The 22578-nt window shown below is 43.6% G+C and overlaps 1 protein-coding gene across 3 annotated transcripts in view; it reads right to left on the reverse strand.

Annotated features, from left to right (window-relative positions):
* TPRG1 (tumor protein p63 regulated 1) overlaps nucleotides 1-22578 on the reverse strand; it is a 358974-nt gene that overhangs the window by 183447 nt on the left and 152949 nt on the right. The window contains exon 1 of one of the 3 annotated variants that reach the window (XM_069558103.1): nucleotides 21850-21890. The exons of the other annotated variants lie outside the window; for them this stretch is intronic. The gene's annotated coding sequence lies outside the window, so the exon portion shown is untranslated. Of the gene's footprint in view, nucleotides 1-21849; nucleotides 21891-22578 lie in introns of those variants that run through there. 3 annotated transcript variants of the gene reach the window in all.

Consider the following 22578-nt stretch of genomic DNA (forward strand, 5'->3'; position numbering starts at 1 on the left):
TTTAGCTACATTTAGGGTGAGTTTTGACTTCATAATACATCTCCAACATACTTACATTATATAGTGAGAAGACTGCTGCTGGATATCAACTCTCCCTCTTAAGTCAGCTTCTTCTGCATGGGTGAGTGCTTAGTAACACAGTGTCTGGGAACTGTGAAACCCACCTGCTCTTCTGAACGCCTGAACTTATTGAACCCCAAGGACAAGCAGCACTAAGGGACTCCTTTTGGAGGCATGCTTTCCATTTGAATCATCTGTGCTGATCTTTGTCCAGACATCTTGAGAAATGAATGGGAGCCAACACTGGACTTTTACTAATTGAAAATTGCTCAGAAGTTCCCATCAAAAGATTGGGGCTTTTTTTTTTGTCTGTTTTTTTGGTTCCTAAGACAAAATAGAAGAAATCTAACCCTAACCCTAAAGGAGATCAGTCCTGGGTGTTCATTGGAAGGACTGATGCTAAAGCTGAAACTCCAATACTTTGGCCACTCATGTGAAGAGTTGACTCATTGGAAAAGACCCTGATGCTGGGAGGGATTGGGGGCAGGAGGAGAAGGGGATGACAGAGGATGAGATGGCTGGATGGCATCACCAACTCGATGGACATGAGTTTGACTAAACTCCAGGAGTTGGTGATGGACAGGGAGGCCTGGCATGCTGCGGTTCATGGGCTCTCAAAGAGTCAGACACGACTGAGCAACTGAACTGAACTGAACTGAAGGCATTGTCAGAGATGGAAGGTTCTAGAGAGTCAGTGTCCTCATTTCGCAGGTGGAAAACTGAGATTGGAAGATGAGTGACTTAGCCAGGCTCACCTGTGTGGGAGCTGGAGAGCCAGAGCCCTAATACAGATGTTATAACCTCTAGCCTTGCTCTCTCCATCAACATCCACTTTCCTGCTCCCAGGGATCTATGGAGGATACTGAACAACCCCACACTATATGTGAGTACCACTGCACTGTGTTTGGGCTTCCCAGGTGGTGCTAGTGGTAAAGAACCCACCTGCCAACGCAGGAGACGTAACAGACATGGGTTGGATCCCTGGGTTGGGAACATCCCCTGGAGGAGGGTATGGCAACCCACCCCAGTATTCTTGCCTGGAGAATCCCATAGACTTACCGATTTTCATTTGAAATTAGCCCAGAGGGTGGAAAAAAAGTTGCATCTTGTCTTAAGGAAACTTTATTGAGGGCCCATATATCTTCTATATCTGTATGGGTTCTTCGAAATATATTGAAAATCCATTGAGAAAAGTAATTATTGATCATGTACTGTGAGTCAGGTTCCAAACCAACACTGAAGGCTCCTTCCTCCCTTAACAAAGGGAGACGAGTGTCAAAACCAAGTTACATCTGAGTGAGGTAAGTGAGCAGTGGACAGTCACTCATAGAAATCCACATAGTGTACAAAGATCCTCCCACCTCACTGTTTTTCATCAAGAACTATAGGATAAGCTACATTTCCTCTCTCCCTAATAAGACATAGAACAGCGAGCCCCATTCACTCTAAAGTGTGACATTCACTCAGCTAATGTTCATTGAACTTGGCACTGAGTACATAAAAGGACACTGGCCAGCGTGTCCTCAGGAAAATAACAATTTAACTTAAGCAACACAGGCGAGAGTTGGTGCTGAAGTAGTTGTTCAACCGTGTGGAAAATTCTGTGTCCATAATCAAGTCCTGGGAAAAGTCTGAGTGGAAGTTAACATCTTCTTGTGAAAACCTCCAAGAAAAGGTGGGGGCCTGAGTTGGAAAGATGTGGCAGATGTCAGCTGCCAGATGGCAAGAAGGAGGCAGTTCCGGACACAAGCTTGAAACAGAGAAGCTAGTGTGGGAAGGTGAGAGCAAACTGACCCCATCATGCAGAACGAGTGGGCAAGGCGCGAGGAAAGACAAGGAGCAGGAGAGGGAGTGAGACGAGGCGCTGTGGAGCGGCTGGCATTTGTGCTTTGCCTCTGAAAGCGTAGATCTGAAAGGGCAAGAAGATAACTACTTAGGGGGAACAAAGCAGCTTTTGGCTACGGGTAGGGGGGCGGGGCGTGTCACTCTTGATCAGTTCTCCCACTGAAATCCCTCTTCTTAGAGCAAATGCCATCCAGAGGCTACAAGGCTTTACAGAACAGCAAGACAAGCAGCTCTCCTTAATTCAGCCACTCATTACAAGGTCTTGACTGCTTTCCCAAAGTGCAGTTCTCAAAATAAAGGCAACAAATTACATGCCATTAGCAAGAGCCAAAAAATTCCCTCTCAAAACTCCATCATAGATGGTCTGTGGGCCGAGGACGGCATGTATGCTGCACATACTGAATGTGAATTAGCATATTGGGCAGCAGATAAATGATGCTTAATAGGCACTGCAGAGATGGCTGGTCTCTAGTCACCTTCCTACATGTACCCTCTTGCAACTAGAGCCAGGGACCAAGTGATATAGGTTTCGTGTTTAAGAAAGTTAATTTATTAATATAATGGGGGTGAGCATAAAATAAAGTTTAATGTAAGCAGCTCTAATGAAAAGCACAGGAAAGAAGTCAGTCTTAAAAGGCTACATACTGTATATGATTTCAGCTGTATGACATTCTGGAAAGGCAAAACTTGGGAGACAATAAAGAGGTCAGTGGTTACCAGGGAGTGGGAAAAGGGATGAACACAGAATGTTTTTAGGGCAGTAAAACTCTAATGCAACCTCTGTGCTTTGGTTGATTATGATATGTCAGTAGAGGTTCATGGGTAATCGGTGGTAACAAACATACTCCTCTTGGAACAGCTGATAGTAAATGGGGGAGCCACGTGGAATGGCAAGGAATACATAGGAAGTCTCTCTATCTTCCTCTTAATTAAGCTGTGAACCTAAAAGTGCTCTAAAAAACAGTATCTTTAAAAATATCAAGAATAAGTAGCATAATTTTGTCATTAATTTAAAATATAGGAAAATATCTAGGACCTAATATATGAGAAGGACAGGATGTGGTTAGCTCTAGGATCAGAACAGGAAAGGTCACGTTAGTGAAGGGACTGTCCACAGCGGTAGGTATTAAACTATGTTTTGCTGGGCTTCAGTATTGCCCCAAAGCATCTACATGCACCAAGGAAGGGAGATGGAGGGTGGGAGACAATTCTTCAGGCTCTAAACTGTCCCTTCTACTTCACCCTGAATATCTATGGCTTCAGCTAGTTTACATATGGGTTCCATGCTGCTGCTGCTGCTAAGTCACTTCAGTCGTGTCCGACTCTGTGAGACCCCATAGAGGGCAGCCCACCAGGCTCCCCCGTCCCTGGGATTCCCCAGGCAAGAACACTGGAGTGGGTTGCCATTTCCTTCTCCAATGCATGAAAGTGAAAAGTGAAACTGAAGTCACTCAGTTGTGTCCGACTCTTAGCGACCCAATGGACTGCAGCCCACCAGGCTCCTCTGTCCATGGGATTTTCCAGGCAAGAGTACTGGAGTGGGGTGCCATTGCCTTCTCCGATAAGTTCCATAGGAGACTTCAAATAACTAAAGGGTCTAGAAGCTTGAGAGCATACGTATAGACACTTGTCCAGATTACTTTACCACTGAAACCTGATCCCAGATTTTCCTGCTAACTCATCTTATATGGACTCATTGCCTTACTCAGACATTCAAAGTCTTTCATGGCCTGGCCTCAACCTTTTTCCAGCTTTTGTCTATAACTTCTTTCCCACATTCCTTACTTATCAATCAGATTACCTAACAGTTTACACTCCTAAAATGGTGCTTTTTAAGATACAATTATTTGCTAACATGTCAGGTTTTTCCATTAGACTGGGAGCTCTTCAAGTCGTTTTCAGTCACTCAGTCGTGTCTGACTTTCTGTGACCCCATGGATTGCAGCATGTCAGGGAAGGGCAGGCGTCCCTGTCCTTCACTATCTCCCAGAGTTTGCTTAGACTCATATCCGTTGAGTCAATGATGCCATCTGACCATCTCGTCCTGTCACCCTCTTCTCCTCTTGCCTTCACTCTTTCCCAGCATCACGGTCTTTTCCAATGAGTAGGCTCTTCACATCAGGTGGCCAAAGTATTGGAGATTCAGCTTCAGCATGAGTCCTTCTAATGAATATTTAGGACCGATTTCCTTTAGGATTGACTAGTTTGATCTCCTTGCTGTCCAAGGGACATTCAAGAGTGTTCTCAAGCATCACAGTTCAAAAGCAACAATTCTTTGATGCTCAGTCTTCTTTATGGTCCTTCTTAATGCTCTTCAAGGGCAGGAACCATATTTTGTTCATTATAAGAAGGAAAGTGGGCCCCTTCTCCAAAGTGTTGGTTGAGCAAACGTTCTCATTTGAACTGCAGTGACCAGCAGTTGCCACCAGATGGCAGTGTGCGGACACTTTTCCCTTACCAACCAGAAGGGAGGGGGAAGGTTAGGGCAAATTGCCTTTCATCTCTGTCCTTGCAGACTGACAAACAAATCTCCGCAGACATCAGAGCTTGTGACTGGGCAGGAGACGTCACATGGTGAATCAGAACCTCAGGCGGCTGCTGTATTCCCTCGATACCGCCTCTCTCTGAAAACTTTCCTTCTGGAGGCTGAGAAAGGATTATTCTAGTCTGTGTTCTAGGACAGAGGAACTTGGAGTTGAGTTTGATTGTCACAGGCACACGATGACCATCTTTTCAACACTTAGGAGAAATGGCCACCAACACCCACTGATTGCTGCCATCTGTTGAGGTTTCTTAACCTCCTGCCCAGCCCCACCTACTACGCCCAGGCAACAAGCAGAAGTCAGCCAAACATGCCGGCTAACTTCTGAAGACAGCGGCTTCCCCAAGTTCCTGCCTCCTTCCGCACTGGAGAATCCTGGATGATCAGCTCAGGAGACCTTCAGGTGCTCTGAGCCTGCAGCCCCTCACCGCTTCACTACCTGGGGACCCTGTGCTCTGCTCTGGAATGTCTCAGAAGAAAATGGCTCCCAAATAGAAGACAGCCCCAGGCCAAGTGAAGAAACAAGGAGAAATATCTCCAAAAGACCTTCCAGACTCGAAGTGCCCTGGTACAAAAAGGGCCTTACCTTTTCACTTCCTTCTGTTTCTGTAGGCCTCTAATCTCACCACAGTCCAGGAAGGCAGGAGCCTTCCCTTCTTGCTCCTTTGAAAGCTTCTATGCTGTGTCTCCCATCATCCAAAATGCTCTAGCCCCTCTAAACTTGTCCTGTTCCTACAGACTTCTCCTTTTCTTCACTGCTAGAGTAGAGAGTATAATTGGATATAAGTCAAGAAGATTCTGAAGAGTTCAATTTCTTTTAGTCAAACAAGCTCCCAGTTCTAAGGGGATCTCCCTGAGATGGGTCTCACTGCTAACTCTGCTCCACCTTGAGCAACACACCTCGTTCAGTGGATAGAGGGGTAGTTAAGACCCAAGCTCTGGAGTCAGCAGATGTGGGTCAAATTCTGCCTCTGCCACATCCTAACTACTTGACCTTGGGTGAGTTGTTCAACCTCTCCAAATCTTAGCTTCCTCATCTATAGAATGGACGAAGCATCTACATATCTCAGAGGGATGTTGTACTCATTAAATAAGGCTTGTAAAGTATTTAGCACAGTACCAATTCAAGGGGCATTAAGTAAATGCTCGGACTCACTATTAGCATTAACAGAAATACCCTGCAGAAGACACAGCTCACTAGAAGTAACTCTTGGTGTGATATGCTAGAGAAGGAAATGGCAAATTCCATGGACAGAAGAGCCTGGTAGGCTACAGTCTATAGGGTCACAAAGAGTCAGACACGACTGAGCCACTTCACTTCACTTTACTTCACATTCAGCAAAGCTGCAGAAACATCTAAAGACTCCAAAAGCTTTTCATAAATCCTACTGGGACCTATCCCTTCAATGAGATCCATTTTGCTTTTATTTGTTTAGTTTTTTATTCAGTAGGATCTAACTGAGCTTATAAGCTGTGGCAAGCTCAAAGGAGGCCGGGAAGGTACATATAAGACAGCCTCTGTCCTCAAAGAACTCAGAGCACATTGAGGAACCCACCCACAAGCAATTATAATGTAGTGGGATCTGTGCTTGAACCTGGGTAAACACACCATCCTGCAGATGCAGAAGGAGGGAGCCTGAGATCCAGCACATCTTGCAAGGCATTGCCAGCCCTTCATGCTCTAACTCTAGCCTTCCCGGCAGTGTCTAATCCAAGAAATAATTGTCTTCCTGACAGTACACTGTGGTATCTCAGCTCTCTAACCATGGCACTGACTGTGCTCTCTTAATGCAATGTCCACCTGCCTGGAAAACTGCTACCAGCCCTCTAAGTCTCTGCCTAAAGATAGCAACCTGTGAGAAGTCTTCCTCAGTCACCCTAGAGAGACTTGAGGGCTTCTCCACAGCGACTGTGAGCTCACGGAAAGTTGGGGCAGCATACTTCTACCTTGGTATCCAGCACTTGACTCAGTGGTCAGTGCCAAACTGGCATTCAGCAGTGAAGGTGCACAAAGAAACCTGCCTCTGTGCACCACGCTCCCCCGCCCCTGGCGGCCAGCACTGCCCTCCTTTCAGCCAGTACAGGGAACAAACCAACCCACTGAAGCAAGGGTCTACTGTCACCCAGACCCGTTATAGGAGCTCTATACTGTTACAGAAAAGTTTCTATTGTCATCCAAAGTTTCTTTCCTTTTAATGCCCACCAGTTTGGGCGTGGTTTTACTCTGTAGAACAAAGCAGAATAAATAGGTACATATTCTCTTCAACATAGCAACCCTTCAAATATATGAAGACATCAGATAAATATGTCAATATAAAACCCTCATTTGTGTTTATTCCTTTTCAAACACACGCAGCTAATTAAGTCATCATTAACACACATTTTTTAAGTGCCTAACATATGCTGAGTACTTCATAGAAGCTTTGAGCATCATAAATTTAGTCTTGATATTTTCAACACCATCAGCATATACATACCTATGTTTTGATTTATTGCATCGTGTTGGTTTCATTTCTGTGTTCTAGGTATCCTAGATCATTTTAGATACTAATGCCTCACTATTATTATTAATATTGCACTAATTTATTAAAAATATATGCCATGTATACATTTACATAGGCTTCTTTTTAGATACTCATATTGAGCTGAAAAGGTAAGTGACCATCTTGCTTTTTTACAGGCAATGAGATTGAACCATCAGAGATTAGGCCCTGTTCAATGTTATCTTGCTGATAGGGGTCAGAGACAAAAGACAAGGTCAGCTCAGCCTTCCTCCCGGCCAGGGCTCCTTCCGCTCTATGTGCAATGCCGCTTCTTGGTGTCAGTCTGCTGCGTTTACTTTTCATTTTAGTTTGGTGTCATCTGCAAACTTGGACATTTCTCCTTCTAGAGAACCTTTGAAATCATGAGTGAAAAATATTGGCGAGAACAAAGAGGCTTCAGTCCTTGCCAGAGATCACTTTCGAGCTGACATGGAGCTGTTAGCAACCCTTAAGAGACATTTTTATTACCCAACTGTGAAACCAGTGAATACACGACATGATTCTGCTCATATGTCACCATCTTATGCAAAAATCACTTTACAGGAGGCAGTGTGAAATCTGTTGCTAAAACTTCCTCACCCTACTGATTTACCAGTGTAGTGGCACAATAAGTGAAGGGAGCGTGGTGTGTCTAACACGACCCGTTAGTGGTAAACTTGAATGAACTTCAAGCAATCAGAGCCTTTGCTTCAAAATGCCCACAAATCAATTGTGTGAGGTTCCAGAATTTCAGCAGGAACTTAGATGAAACTCATATTCCCATCTTCAGTGTTTAGTCCTGTGTTATGATGCCAAGTAAACCCCTTTATTCACAGGGGAAACCTTGTGAACTTGTCAGAATATGATCTGTTCCCGGGGCTGTTGACAAGCATCCTCAGTGACACTGACTGCTCAGTTTGATGCAGAATGTCCCACTTCTTCATTTTGGTACATGATGTTACATCTGTATTTCATGCACCTTTTTCTTTCATTGCTTATATGTCACTTGGCAGGCTATTTGGCTAAAATTTCCTAACCCCCAAATTAAAGGCTGAAAGTGACTTCAAATGGTAGGAATAAATTGTTGTCTAAGAGGTATGTGGATCTCAGAAGTTCACTTACAGGAAACATCTTTCTTGCCCCTTGTATTTCCAGTGCCAGGAGCATAGTAAGCACTCAAGATGTGTTTGTTACAGCAAATGGGGAGGAGATACAACAACTTCAGACCGAAAAATAAAAGCATGAAAATATGTATACCTTTAGGAGAGGGAACTCCAAGTTTTAAACTCGTACTAAAATGTGTGTGACTGATATGAGAGACTTTCTAGACACTAGGTCTTGTTGGAAGACTGCAGGAAGAGTTCTGGAAGATTTTTAAAGGAGGATGGAAAAGCCTCAGAGAGAGGAAAGGGAAGAGAAAAGTAAAAGGGCCAGGAGCTACCCTGAAAGCAATAGAATAAGTTATAGTGTTGGAGACAGAAGCCCAAGGTACGAGCTCTCAGTGTCTATTGTTAGCTGTTTGCATCGAATAAGTTTCACACCTTAACAGAGCCTCAATCTTGAGGGATGTGACAGGAATACAAAGCCACATCTCACAGAAGGGTGTGAGCATCTAATGAGTTAAAAATATGAAAGTACTTTATCAAATCAGCATCGCTTACACCCAAATCTGTATTGGGGTCGGCCTGAATAAAAGCAGTGAGATCACAAGAGAATTGTGAGGATGGATTAAGAGATTGCTATGTAACTGTGAGCTTTCAGGCAAACTTGAAATGTTTCCCACTTAAGAAAAATGTTGAGCCTTACCAGGTTGGGAAGCCAGTGCTTATGCAATATTGGAGCAACTGAGAGATATAACCATACAAGCATTCCTCCAGCTCCAAGTCCTCTAGTCAAATAAAACTGAGCACATCCTAAACTGAACTTAGGATTTTTTGCTGAGAATCAGCCATCCTAATTCTGTTACTGATAAAACTGTATCTTAAGCCACTTAAGCCTGAAATCTGTGTCTTGATTGTTAACCTTCTACCAATCTAAGGACGGTTGGGGTGGAGAGAATTGATGCCTGTAACTTTTATCCTGAGACATCTTTGCTCTGATCCCTAATATTCTCATCTGTTGAATGGAAACAATTCCACCTGCCTTATTGGGTTTCAGCATTTTATGAGAATCAACTGATTCATGTAAAAGTTTTTTTAAAACTGTAAAATCCTCTGAAATAAAAAGGTATTTTTTAATATTTGCAATAGTGTAAGACTAATCCTGGGATTTCCTGGTGACTAAGTGTGATAAAGAATTCACCTGCCAAGCAGGAGATACAGGTTCGATCTCTGGGTTGAGAAGTACCCTGGAGAAGGAAATGGCAACCCACTCCAGTATTCTTGCCTGGGAAATTCCATGGACAGAGGAGCCTGGCAGGCTACAGCCCTTGGGGTCGCAAGAGAGTCAGACATGACTTAGCGACTAAATACCAAGACTAACCCTAGAAGACTGACTTTGTCTAATCTGCACAAAGAAAACTGAGCCCCAAAATCTGCCATTTAGTAATACCAAAAGATATTGGTTCAAAAAATTCTGAGTACCACCTGTGTAATTGTTCCACTTGTTGTCTAGCTAAATAGCTTGAATCTATGGTGTTTTGGTGCTGAAAGAATTAAGGAAATCATTACCACATTAAAGGTGCAAAAATTTTTTAAATATATTAATGAGGTGGTGGGAAGTGCGCTGACAGTGAATTCAGACTAGAAGTGTTTAGTTTCCCTAATTAAATGGAGCTAATGAGTTTCTCCCCAGAGCCTGAGCGCTGGGCTAAACAGTCTAACAAACCTTGGATTTCTATGATCTCAATAAGAAATGACCAACTTGCAGCTAAAAATAACCTGCGTCACGGAATGACTCATCCTTCACACCGTTGGGTGGAAGCTCTGCATCAGAAGGCAGAGGGAACTTGCAAGCACTCTGCTGGGCTAAAGTCAGATCCTTTGGGGTCTTCAGAAGGTGCAGAGTCCTCATGACAAGCGATCTTAACATCATGTCATGATGAGGCAAGGAGGATCGCAAAGTGAATGCTACTCTAGATCACAAATCAGGGTTAGGAAAAAACTGACAAAGAGGATTTGGAGTTAAATTTAATTGACATTCATTGAGCCTGGAGGTGCGGAGTAGTAGCAGTTCAGTTCAGTCATTCAGTCACGTCCGACTCTGCAACGCCATGAATCATAGCACGCCAGCCCTCCCTGTCCATCACCAACTCCCAGAGTTCACTCAGACTCATATGCGTTGAGTCGGTGATGCCATCCAGCCATCTCATCTTCTGTCGTCCCCTTCTCCTCCTGCCCCCAATCCCTCCCAGCATCAGGGTATTTTCCAGTGAGTAAACTCTTCACATGAGGTGGCCAAAGCATTGGAGTTTCAGCCTCAGTATAAGTTCTTCCAATGAACACCCAGGACTGGTCTCCTTTAGGATGGACTGGTTGGATCTCCTTGCAGTCCAAGGGACTCTCAAGAGTCTTCTCCAACACCACAGTTCAAAAGCATCAATTCTTCGGTGCTCAGCTTTCTTCACAGTCCAACCCTCACATCCATACATGACCACTGGAAAAACCATAGCCTTGACTAGATGGATCTTTGTTGGCAAAGTAATGTCTCTGCTTTTCAATATGCTATCTAGGTTGGTCATAACTGTCCTTCCAAGGAGTAAGCATTTTTTAGTTTCATGGCTGCAGTCACCATCTGCAGTGATTTTGGAGCCCCCAAAAAAATAAAGTCTGACACCGTTTCCACTATTTCCCCATCTATTTCCCCATCTATTTCCCATGAACTGATGGGACCAGATGCCATGATCTTAGTTTTCTGAATCTTGAGCTTTAAGTCAACTTTTTCACTCTCCTCTTTCACTTTCATCAAGAGGCTTTTAGTTCCTCTTCCATAAGGGTGGTGTCATCTGCATATCTGAGGTGATTGATATTTCTCCCGGCAATCTTGATTCCAGCTTGTGCTTCTTCCAGCCCAGAGTTTCTCATGATATACTCTGCATATAAGTTAAATAAGCAGGGTGACAATATACAGCCTTGACATGCTCCTTTTCCTATTTGGAACCAGTCTGTTGTTCCATGTCCAGTTCTAACTGTTGCTTCCTGACCTGCATACAGGTTTCTCAAGAGGCAGGTCAGGTGGTCTGGTATTCCCATCTCTTTCAGAATTTTCCCCAGTTTATTGTGATCCACACAGTCAAAGGCTTTGGCATAGTCAATAAAGCAGAAATAGATGTTTTTCTGGAACTCTCTTGCTTTTTCCATGATCCAGCAGATGTTGGTAATTTGATCTCTGGCTCCTCTGCCTTTTCTAAAACCAGCTTGAACATCTGGAAGTTCACAGTTCAAATAATGCTGAAGCCTGGCTTGGAGAATTTGGGGATGATCTTGATCCCTGTCTCCTGTATAACGTCATGAACCTCTGTCCATAGTTCATCAGGCACTCTGTCTATCAGATCTAGTTCCTTAAATCTATTTCTCACTTCCACTATATAATCATAAGGGATTTGAGTTAGGTCATACCTGAATGGTCTAGTGGTTTCCCCTACTTTCTTCAATTTTAATCTGTATACAGAGACATAAAAGGTATACCTCTGCCCTCCTCAGACAAGCTTTCTAACAAGTTAAGGAAATAGATACGATTTTCAGAAACTAAAAGACAATTTAGAGTATCCTCAGTGCCTCCAGGGTTTCTCCAGGTACAATCAATCTCTCAACATAGATTATGAAGCCATTTAAGATATACCCCCACCTTGAGCTTCTCAGACATGGTGTCCTCTCAGACCTGTGTGTGTGTGTGTGTGTGTATGTGTGTGTGTGTGCACTGCCCCCTTTGCTCTGGCCTTGGAGAATCATCCTTAGTGGGGCTGCCTAGTCTGCAAAGCCCTTCCTGATCATCCTTTCTTGTCACTCTGTTGCTCACAGTTCCTTAAACTCTCCAAACTCTTTCCCACCTACCAGACTTCGCGCTTTCCCATCTCTCCCGTTCTTATTCCTACTCAGTGCTCAGGTGTCCACTTAAACTCAGCACAGAGAAGCATTGCTTGATGTCCCACCACATCTAAGTCAGGTCTCATCTTATTTTCTGCTAGAATCCTGTTTTCTTCCTTCATTACACTTATGGCAGCCTTTAAGTGAGTAATAAATAATAAATTGTGGCTTAATGTGTTTGCCGGCTTCCTTGTGGCAAGAATGGATTATTTACCACTACCTGCCTGGTGCATACCACTGTGTCTGGCAAACAAGTAATTTTTAAGAGGATGAATGAATTTCTCCATGTTGCCCTGATCCTCCAGAATACCTTAGAACACTGAAAGAATATTATCTTCCAGTACTCCGTTGTCTCAGTCACGGTGCAAGTGATTCCTGCCTGAAGCACATCCAGTAAAACTTATAAAAGTTTCTGATTTACAGAATAGTTGCACAATGAGGGTATCAGCTTCCTTGAAGTAATGATTTTCTCTGCAAAACGATGCAGATAGCTGGAGTCATGAAGCTTCACTTCCCCACTGAACTGAAAGCATCACAAGATTCTTTGAAAATTGCTATCTATGAATTTCCCAAGGGGAGGCTTTTTAGTAAAGCTCCGTGAAGTCTGGTGAAACATCACTCATCATCAGGTAGGATCCTACCTGGTCCTAAAACACGCCCTCTCCAAAAAGTGTGCTCTGTGTGATACGGACATACTTAAACAAGTTCGAGAAGAGCAGCCAGGCTTGTAAAAAAAGGGACTCAGTGCTGTACCAGACAAGGAAGCTGAAGGCACAGGAGGTGCTAAATGAGAGTAGAGAGTGCTTGCAGGGTGTCCGATAGCCTCTTATCACTCAATTCAACTTTGGCTGTGTATCTCAGAAGAAAGGCTCCAGGTGGGGAGAGGTTTGTCTTTATTTAATATGAGGAAAAACTGTTTCACAGAATTGTGCAGAAGAGAATGGGCTGCCTTAGGAAGGGCTGACGTTTTGCACAGAAAGGATGCAAGACCAGAATAGTAGAACAATGGAGGTTGAATCTGTAAGAGACATGACGTATCTAAATGGACAATGGGGATGGTATCGAACAGGTGATAATACTAGTGGGCATAGTTGATTGGCTCAGGTGTATGCTTAGATATTTAACCTCCACAGCATCCTAAACTGTGAGGTACTCCTATTACCCTCCACTTCACAGATGAAGAAACTGAGGCACGCAAAACTTAAGCATGGGCCTTAGGTTACCACACCAGGAATGGAATCAGGATTCAAGCCCAGGTTCATCTGACTCCAAAGCCCATGCTCCAAAGACTGCTAAAATCCCTTGCAAATCTAATATTCTGTGACTTTTTTGCATACTGAGATATCAAGAAAAAAACTAATAAACCAGTCTCCAGTGCAACTAATGAAGCTGAGTCCTTTGCTTTCTCCCTTCCATTGTCCTCCATTGGAATTCATATGCTTGTGAGAACAGAGCCTCTAACCGGGTTTCAAGTTTCCTGTGTGTCTCTGTGCGTATGTGTGCATAGATCTGACAGGGCTAGTTCATTTCAAGTAACCGAGTATGTCTTTGGACAGCTCTTGTCAAGATCCAATAGAAGAGCCAATTCCAAAAATATGTTCCTTTAGTGGTTTTTTAGGGTTCTCTGCTCTGCACGGATTGACAATGTGGTAACAAGAGACATTCTGGAGACTGGATTTAATGCAACCATATGCTAGACAGAATGAGAACCCATATTGCAGCAGACCAGCCGGTACATTTCCATGTTAACAGAAGCTTGATTGCAAATTACATTTAGTCTCAACAGCTCAGTTCACTGCACACAGATGCCATGGGGGACTGTAAAGTTAGCGAGATGTGGGGGAGTACAACTAACATTTTTTTTTTTTGAAAAAAAAAAAAATCCTTCAGCTGATAGAATGCCAAGGAGCATCAGCGCTGATGCTGAAAAGAAAATGCTGCTATATTTGTTTTGCCAGGAAAGGAAAAATAATCATTGTCGCGAGTTGTTAGTCAAATTATGAATACGAGCTCGGCTGGTAATTGTCTGATAATACAAACAGTGATATTAGGGCTGTCAGAGCTGCATGCACTGTTTGACAGCTAACATGTACACGCTCTCTGAATGAGGAGTTGGTTCACTGATTCCAAAAGTTAAGCAGACAGAAGGGCGGGTGATGGAGGAGAGTTTCCCCAGGATCCTGGCCTTACATCCAGGCCTGGATCTGGGTCAGCTTCCCAAAGTGTGGCCAGCATCTCCCCCATGCAGAGATGGATTTGGAGAATTATAGAAGAGCACAAAATGAGTCTGGGTTGCAGGTCTGTCTCTTACTTTCTGTGCAGCCCCGGGTAAGTCATTTAACCTCTCTGGGCATAGGTTTTCCCACACCTAAAATGGGGTTGATAATACTCCAACAGGTCCTGTTCCCAAGGATATGGTGCAGCTTATATGTGAGCATACAGTAAACACATGCTGCTCTATAAATGTTGGGGCTATAAGTTGCCTACTTGGCTGGGTTTCTTTTTGTTTCCATTTTAAGAGTCGAGCTGAAATGATTTCTTGTCCATTGTCTCATGGCTGGAGCAGAGTTTTTGTCTAGGCATGAGCACTTTTCAGTTAGAATCATTCATTTACTTTCTTTGAAGAGTCTAGATACCCTGCCCCTCTCACCTAGAACCTATCATTGATTCTTTTATAACATTCATTTCCTATCAGGAAACTAGAAAGCTTTCATCAAATTCCATCAAGGATGCAGTATGCCTTTATTCTCTCCACCCTCCTGTTCTCCAGGTTCCAAGCTGCAGTAGAGACTATTCTGCTCAGTAATATATGTTCTTCCCCAAGCCACTAATTACAGAACCCCGCTGCAGCTAAGAGTGGCCATGGGCTAGGCTCTGGCCATAGGAACATGAGCAGGAGTGAAGTCTATGGCTTCCTGGCCTGACCTTTAATCTTCTTGCCTCATTCTCTTTCTCCATCCACTAGCTGAGTGGCAAAGACTCAAGAACCTGTGGAAGGACAGAGTCACAGATGGAAGTGAATTGGGCCCCTGAATGACTGCCTGGAGCATAAGTACCTGCCAATCTAGTCTAGGCTCTGAAGTGAATGAGGAAATCTGCTCTCTTGATCCACTGAGGTTTATGGGTTGGTTGTTAAAATAGCTAGCTTGTATTAAAACCCAAGTGGTCATCTATTTTATCTCACTATACAAAATGTGCCATTACCAGAAACACAGTGAGCATCTCATCAAATACATCCTGAACACTCCATGCCCTTCCATGCCTCCAAGCCTTTGCTTAAATGTGTTTTCCCCTGCTTCCCTCATTCCCCTCAACCCCACCTGTATGCTTTTCTACTGAGCAAGCTCTCACTTCCAGGGTTCAGCTCTGAAGAACCCACTCATATGGAGTTAATTGCTTGCTTTCTTTGGATTTTCACAAAATTTGTATAATCCCCTTGTTGGATTATGGGGCTTCCCCAGTGGCTCAGATGATAAAGAATCTGCCTGAAATTCAGGAGACCTGGGTTCAGTCCCTGGGGCAAGAAGATCCCCTGGAGAAGGGAATGGCTACCCACTCCAGTATTCCTGCCTAGAGAATCTCATAGACAGAGGAGCCTGGTGGAGTCCATGGAGTTGCAAAAAATTCGGACATGATTGAGCAACTAACACTGGTTGGCTTGTAGTGGTATTATGCTTGACATATATCTCCCTCCCCTTAAGGTAGAGAATCTGTATCATCAAACCCTTAATGAATGCACCTTTCCTCTTTTACTTCTATTTTCTTTTTTCCACTGCCAGTGGGATTAGGTGCCCTGGAGCTATGTCTTCAGCTTAAAGATGAAGGGGCACAGAGGCAAATGTAAGCACCTCTTAACTTTACGAGCTCTCCTCCTACAACTCAGGAAAAGAAAGATCACATCTTCCTTTCTATGCATCCACCTTCCAAGGCCTGCTGTTTATACCTAAAGAGATTTGAGGAGGAGGATCCTAGCCTGAGAAAAGTCCATAGAACATGCGGTGGGTATGAAGGATGTCCCTATGAATGTCCTCCCTCTCCCTGATCATCCTGCCCCCCTCACCTTGCCACCCCACTGGGATCTCTACTGATGATCCTTCAAAAAGCAATAGGCAAAGTTATGGCCTCTTCATGTCTGAGTCCAGCTCAGCCTGTCAATCAGGGCTGCTTGGAAGATACAAATATAGAGTTCTGTTCACAGCAGGGTGAGATGCTCACACCAAACACTGCTTTGCACCACTTCAGGACACCCTGCTGAGTTCCAGCTCTAAGGGAACAAGTCTGCCTTGTTTTTGTTTTCCCACTGACTGTTGCTCTTGTTCCTTGTTTTGGTTTGGAATCTGTTTCCCTCCTACCGCTTTGGACTTTTCTGAGACTGGTTTATTTTCTTACCTTCTTCTATTTGTTACTTTGGGTTTTTATATATGTTGCTCTCACAACCATCCACATAGGCAATAGCTATTTATTTTTAGTTAACTCCTAAAGAGTGCTAGGCGATTCTCCATCAGCAGTGAGGCAAAAGGATGACAAAATTAGGGTCCTGGTTTGAGAATGAGCTGGCTCAGACCGTAAAGCATCTGTCTACAATGCAGGAGACCCGGGTTCGATCCCTGGGTTGGGAAGATCCCCCGGAGAAGGAAATGGCAATCCACTCCAGTACTATTGCCTGGAAAATCCCATGGACAGAGTAGCCTGGTAGGCTACAGTCCATGGGGTCGCAAAGAGTCAGACACGACTGAGCGACTTCACGTTCACGTTTGAGGATGAGCAACCCAGCTGAGTTCCAGCTCTAGCACCTGGGACTAATCACTTCAGCTTAGTCTCTTGGTCTCTAAAATAGGAATAAAAGTATGAATGTAGTTCCTTTAGACTGTAAGCTCGATCAGAGCAGGGATCATACCCATTTTGTTCAAAATTGAACATACTCAGTGCTTGGTATGTTGTAGGTCCTCCATAAAGATTGTTCAGTGACTGACTGGCTGTTGCAGAGACCAAATAAGGTAATAGATATTAAAAAAAAAACTATAAATCCTATAGTGCTACACACAGGAAAGTGTCAGTATTGCACAGATGGGGAGTACATGGACTATCCTCAAACTGAGAGCTACTTAGCTATTTTAAGATATTGACAGATACTTTAGTTAATGTGTTTCAAATGTACATAATATCCTTGGAGTGGCCCAGGGATGCAATTCAAATGGGAGACAAGGCAGAGAGGTAATTTCTGAATCTCTTAACAGAGATGAAGAAAAGGCAGCCTGTGTTAGAGAAGACTGTAATGTTCCTAAGCAGAAGAATTACACGTCAGAGGGGAACCTTATGCTCACTTGTTCTAGCAAAACAGGTTTTATTGGCTGGCCAAGGTCATTGGAATCTAGAGTTGGAGAAGAATTCTCTCAAAGACACATTATTGCTTAATGTGTTTTATATTTATTTATAACCCCACCAAGTCTGAAAAATGACTTATGGCAGAACTTGTCCAAACAGACAATCCCAGCTGATATTTGAGTTGGTCCCATCTCTCATCTCATATATGGGGGAATGAAGAAACTGATGTGTCCAAGGTAACTCAGCTAGGTGATAGTCACTGCTAACTGCATTGCTCAGTAAATATGCAGGTTGATACTGAAGCTTCAAGAATCTTCCCTAATATCCGCTCTCCAGGAGTGACTCTGCTCTCCGTGATCTCTCTCATACAGATCTGGTATTGTAATTGATAATATACTCATCACATCGCCCCTTCTCAATGCTTCCCTGTCCCAGCATAACACACATGGGTTGTCATCTATACCAGGTAGCAGTGGGGGAAGTGAGAAGGCTGGAGATACTCTCCTAGAACTGTAAGCTTGTGTACTGCATGAAGTTCACTAAGCCTCCACCATAATACACTCAGTCAATACTGAAGGAAGTGAAAGAGAACGGAATCAACATTCCAGACTCAGGACAGAGAAATAAATAAAATATAGTCTCCAGCCCTTAGGGAGCTTAGAATTTATTGACAGATATACGCAATGCACACAACTAGAATGTAATTTGAACATTATAAGAGACTCAAGTACACAGTCCTCTGAGAGCCCAGGCATTATGCTGGGATGTGGGATCAAAGAAGACTTCAGAGAATAGGAGATATTTGAACTGGGCTGTGAAACATGCGTAGGATTTCCCCAGATGGCCAGAGTCAGGGAGAAGGGTGCTCTAAGGAGAAGAAATAACAAGTTCAGTGACCAAGAGGGGTGGACACATGTGGCAATGGTAGAGGGCTATGGTTCATCTGGGATGACTACCTAGCATCTTCCAGGAGGTGCTCCAGGTAAAAAAATATTCTATGGCCAATGATTATGTGAGATGCATCCTGTGTTCCTATTTAGAAATTTAAAATGCATATTTGTCTATCAAAAGCTCTAAGAAAAAAATTAGGAGCCTATATAGCCAGTCCAGAGAAATACAGTGGAAGGCCTGAAGAGGGACTGTGGCAGTGTGTACAAAAAGGAATATATGTGAGAGCGATTTCAGAGGACAAAGATCCAAGACACACCAAATGCAGAAGAGAAATGGATTTAAGAGGATCTGGTTTTAGCTTGTTGGACTTTCAGTCCAACAAGATGGTAGATGGTAGCACAACTTGAGAAATTTTTGCGGAAAATAACACAGACCTTGTTTCAGTCCTGTTGAATGTGAGCTGACTATGGGGCAATCATATGAAGATGTTAGCAGATGGCTGACAATTCAGGTCTAGGTTCCAGAGGTGATTCTGAAGTTCAAGAAGATGCTAGACAACTATTATAACCTTTATGGAAAAGATCAAGCGCTGGACAGGGCACTGTATTGGATAAGATCCAAGATCCCTTTTGGCCCAAAGCTAGTATGACATTATGGCCAGAGGGCCCTGCTGACGAGTATAGACAGTCCAGTCTCTGCCTAATGATCAAGTCCAAGAGCATAATCTCTTGCAGCTGGTCATGGAAGGAATGACTGCAGAGGAGTTTGACATCGGCACACATTTCAGTGAACCGAACTGGTTTTAAAAGAAATGTCTTTTGCTAGTAAAAGTCTGTAATGACCCTGTAAAATGGCTCCATTTCTTTGATCCTGGCCTCACTGGGGAGAAACAATGGAAATACAGGATATGCAAAAAACATCATGGAAGCACTGTGTTCCTTGCAAATGCAGTTTATTGACTTTTCCTAGTATCCATGCAGCCTGGGAGAGTGGAGACAGTCCTGGGCTGAAAATCAGGTAGCTGAGGTCCTGACTATCTCATTAAATCACTTCATGTCCTCTGGAAAATTACCTACCTGCTATGTATCTCTATGGGTTCCCCAGGTGGCTCAGTGGGAAATAATCTGCCTGCCAATGCAGGAGCCATCAGGAGATGAGGGTTTGATCCCTGGGTCAGGAAAATCCCCTGGAGGAGGAAATGGCAACCCATTCCAGTATTCTTGCCGGGATAATCCCACGGACAGAGGAGCCTGGAGAGCAAAGAGTGAGAAACGACTGAGTGAGCACACGTGCAAATGTTTCTATGCCTCAACTTAACAAATCTGTAAAATACATTTAAATAACGTTATACGCAATGCTTATTCCTAAGTTTGTCAGGAAGGTTCAGTGAGATAGGTTTGTTTTGGGGTTTTTGTCTATTTAAAAGGATAAATTTTTTAAACTTTTATTTGAGTACAATGTTGTGTGAGTTTCTGCTATACAGCAAAGTGAATCAGTTATGCATATACATATATCTCCTTTTATTTTATTTTTTTATTTCTTTTTAACTGGAGTATAATTGCTTTACAATGCTGTGTTAGTTTCTGCTATGCAACAATTTATAGCTCCTCAGCTATAAATATACATATATCCCCTTGAGATGGGTTTATTTTGTGAAAGATAATATTAACAATGAAGACCACCTGTTCTAAATATACATCTTAAACTATCAGAGTCTCAGATGGCCCTGGACACTGAATCACAGGATAGACTCATTTGCAGATGGGAAACCAAGTCCCAGGGAGGACAGGTGACTTAACCAAGATCAGACAATAGGAAGCTAAGCAGCATCAGCAGATAGCAATATGTTCTTCCTTCTAAGTACTGCTGCTGCTGCTGCTAAGTTGCGTCAGTCGTGTCCGACTCTGTGCAACCCCAGAGACAGCAGCCCACCAGGCTCCCCCGTCCCTGGGATTCTCCAGGCAAGAACACTGGAGTGGGTTGCCATTTCCTTCTCCAATGCATGAAAGTGAAAAGTGAAAGTGAAGTCACTCAGTCGACTTAGTGACCCCATGGACTGCAGCCCATCAGGCTCCTCTGTATAGTACTCAGTTAGTCAGTCAGTTCAGAAGCTCAGTCTGACTCTGTGCAACCCCATGAATCGCAGCATGCCACGCCTCCCTGTCCATCACCAACTCCCGGAGTTCACTCAGACTCACGTCCATCCAGTCAGTGATGCCATCCAGCCATCCCATCCTCTGTCGTCCCCTTCTCCTCCTGCCCCCAATCCCTCCCAGCATCAGAGTCTTTACCAGTGAGTCAACTCTTTGCATGAGGTGGCCAAAGTACTGGAGTTTCAGCTTTAGCATCATTCCTTCCAAGAAATCCCAGGGCTGATAGCCTTCAGAATGGACTGGTTGGATCTCCTTGCAGTCCAAGGGACTCTCAAGAGTCTTCTCCAACACCATAGTTCAAAAGCATCAATTCTTTGGTGCTCAGCTTTCTTCACAGTCCAACTCTCACATCCATACATGACTACTGGAAAACAATAGCCTTGACTACACGGACCTTTGTTGGCAAAGTAATGTCTCTGTTTTTGAATATGCTATCTAGGTTGGTCATAACTTTTCTTCCAAGGAGTAAGTGTCTTTTAATTCCATGGCTGCAGTCACCATCTGCAGTGACTTTGGAGCCCAAAAAAATGAAGTCTGACACTGTTTCCACTGTTTTCCCATCTATTTCCCATGAAGTAATGGGACCAGATGCCATGATCTTCGTTTTCTGGACCCCCAAACATCAGTCATCACATTGAAATTAAAAGAAAAAAAAAAGACATTCCTATCAACCAGGAAATTCTAAGGGATTTAGAAGCTCTATATCAGAAGATCAAAAGATGCTCTTATTACTTCTATCACTCAAGAAATTACAAGGGTTTTAGCAGCTTTATGCAAGAACCAGGGACAAAAACTAAACAATGTATATTTCTTATTATGCCACAGTAGCCACGCTTGACTTAAGCAAGTGTCTCCTAACTGACACTTCTGGATCTGGTTCCTCTTTCAGCTTTTCTCCCCACAATTGACATTGTTATCCTCCTGTTGTGTCACTGATCCTCCCCCTCCCCAATCCCACAGCACACAGGGCAAGATCCAGATCTTCATCTTGGCATTCAAAGCCCTTTTGGATCTGGTTGCACTCTGCCTTTCTAGCTTTATTTCTTCTACCCCAATATTTGTATCCCACATCACTGGACTCATCACTGAATCCTGAACACATGCAGGCCTTAGCCTCGCACTCTGCTAGGCCATTCATCTGTTTCCTTTGCACTCGCATAGTCTCATGTTTTCCTTGTTTTCAAGCACACATATTTTTTTTTCATAATATTGTGATGTGTGTACTTGTGTATTTGTTCCACTTCCTCATTAGATGGTCCCCATGTCCAACCCCCACAGCACTCAGCTCAGTGCCTGGTAAAATCTTAGCCAGAAAATAACACATTGAGGGGGGAAAAAGGTGCATACATTGCACCAAAACTAAAGACCACCATACTCAGAAACAAAAACAAAACACCATTGGCTAAAGATGAAAGGATTTCCATGTAGCTTCAAATCAGAGCTGAGTAGCTGGTTCTCCAGACAAGCATTTGGAAAAACGGTTTTACCTGTTCTCCCTCTTGTCTGTTCAGTTGCCTAAGTTGCTTTGAAGTCTGTAAAATGGCCAATATCTCCAATCAGAGCAGTGTTTCCTTTCCAGACAGGAAGGCTGCTGCTAAAGAGAGAAGCCACGCTTGTTTTTGAGGTCTGGGCTGCAGCAGTGACTCATCCAGTAAAGCCAGAGGCTGTCTATTTTGATCTTTCTATGTTCAGAGTCTATTTACGGTTGTAATTTTCTTCCTCTCTCTTTCTCCCTTCCCGCCTCTGGTGACTTATCGGAATGGTCACACACATTTGACAAACGGAACCTGTATAAGGAGAGAGTGAGCAGGATGGAACAGGCTTTCAGCTAAAGCCCAGGAATGAATGCTTGTGTTTACAGCTCTGATGATAGGGTTCCGGTAATGACTTGGCCTTTTTCTCCTTGATTGAATATTCCCCTGGGCCTGCCAGTCTGGGCTCCTGTTATTTAATGAGGACATTGGAGCACAACCTCAAGATGTCTGCAAAAATGACCTTTTCTTTGGGCTTATTCCAAATGCAAAGAAAACTAGAGCCCCAGTTTAGACAGGCACTTCTGGAATACAGCTTTGGAATCCACTCTTTCTCCCAGAAGCTTAGAATCACACTCTCTCACAGCCAGAGCGAACCATAGAGATGATCTGGTTACCAGTTTTCATTCCGCTGATGGAGACATTTAGGACCAGAGGAAAAAAGCAAGTCATCATAAATCACCA

Source organism: Ovis canadensis, chromosome 1 (genome assembly GCF_042477335.2).
Source record: "Ovis canadensis isolate MfBH-ARS-UI-01 breed Bighorn chromosome 1, ARS-UI_OviCan_v2, whole genome shotgun sequence".
In the NCBI taxonomy this organism is placed as follows: Eukaryota; Metazoa; Chordata; class Mammalia; order Artiodactyla; family Bovidae; genus Ovis; species Ovis canadensis.